Consider the following 1489-nt stretch of genomic DNA (forward strand, 5'->3'; position numbering starts at 1 on the left):
ACGCCACATTTTAAAGAGATCCGAGCCCAGATCCGAGCCCAGACCCGGCCCAACTGTTCCCTTACGTCGTATAAGCTTCCGAACCAGTGCCGAAACAGCCATTCTTCGGTTTTGAACTCCTAATACTTCGAAACTCTCTCAAAACTCATCCAACTCTCACTCAATCTCTCATCTCATTCATTACCCACGCAACCTGCTCCATCCATGGCTGAATCCAGCGAAGGTGGCAGCAATGGTGGTGCCGGAGAAGGAAAGGACCAAACAAGGAGTGAAATCGAGGCTTTGGGGACTCGGATCGACGATCAAACGTCAGAGGAGGCGTTACGGGTTACTGGTGTAGAAGTTTTGAGTGGCGCAAGCGGCGGTGATGGCCATGCAGGAGAGAGGTGTAACGACCCGCTCTAGAAGGATTAACATAATCAGTCTTAATGAAAGCTTAATATCAACCTTAATGAAATTCATTCCATAAACGCAAGACAATGTCAACTAAGTATATTACAACCGGCTTCCAAAATAAAATTTACAAGAGAACTTTACAAGATGAGTTGCATCCACATAAGGTACGACAACTCTCCAAAAATTGATATCACAAAATGTACTATGCCAAAAGGACACCAAGTCGACCCTCGCCTCCACTCCTACAGCCTGTTCGACCAGTAGTGGACCAAAACTCTACTTCAGTTACCTGGAAGGATTGTGAGTGTTACTACTTCATTCAAGCAAAAAGCATAAAACAATTTACACGAACAAACATGGATCGAGTAATGCTTCTAACCATATTTAGCAAGAAACAAGTTATTTTTCACAAACCATTAAATAAGCACAATATTTCAAGAAACCATAGGGTTGCTTCCCTCGCAACCAGGAGTTATGACGGTACCGTGACCCTGTGAACAGGGTACTTCCAACAATTTATACCCTGTTTGTGTACAACAAACAGACAATTTATACCCTTCTTGTGTACATCAAGAAGAAAGAAAATCCAACCAACAATACAACTATGGCATGCTCTTGAAATAAAAACATGTTTCAAGCAACTTGATCCATATCCTCAACTATCGAAAAATTCCCAACATTTGCAGAAAAAACATAAGTTTATTTTTAGCTAATCACTTCAATGAAATAGCACACTCACCTTAGAGATTCAAAAGACAAAAGCGAAACGCCTCCTTCTCAACCTTGAGGTGGAGACTCGTCCCCCGATCCTAGAATATGAATGACACTATACTTAGTATATTTCATACTCCAACTCATGTTAAAATGCAAGCAAAATGCAATAAAAATGATGGGTGATGTGCTTCAATGCTCAAAAGATGATTCAATGAGGTTAGATACAAGAATTCCCAAGAATAAGACTTAGACCATGACCAACATGTACGGTTCTGACCATATCCAGTACATAATCGTGAATTCTAAGAATTTCACTTACACCGTTGAAAAGTAAACTTCTTTCTCTTCGAATCGACAGGTCATTCATAAAAAATGGGGT

General features: G+C 40.7%; 1 long non-coding RNA gene across 1 annotated transcript; it reads right to left on the reverse strand.

Annotated features, from left to right (window-relative positions):
* Positions 1-429: 429 nt before the first annotated feature.
* On the reverse strand, positions 430-1212 carry LOC131301460 (uncharacterized). The gene is made up of 2 exons (XR_009191285.1): positions 1136-1212; positions 430-685 (listed from the first exon to the last, which is right to left on the reverse strand). It is a non-coding gene; the product is annotated as an uncharacterized LOC131301460 (long non-coding RNA).
* Positions 1213-1489: the final 277 nt, after the last annotated feature.

This window comes from Rhododendron vialii, chromosome 9a (assembly GCF_030253575.1).
Source record: "Rhododendron vialii isolate Sample 1 chromosome 9a, ASM3025357v1".
Taxonomy (NCBI): domain Eukaryota; kingdom Viridiplantae; phylum Streptophyta; class Magnoliopsida; order Ericales; family Ericaceae; genus Rhododendron; species Rhododendron vialii.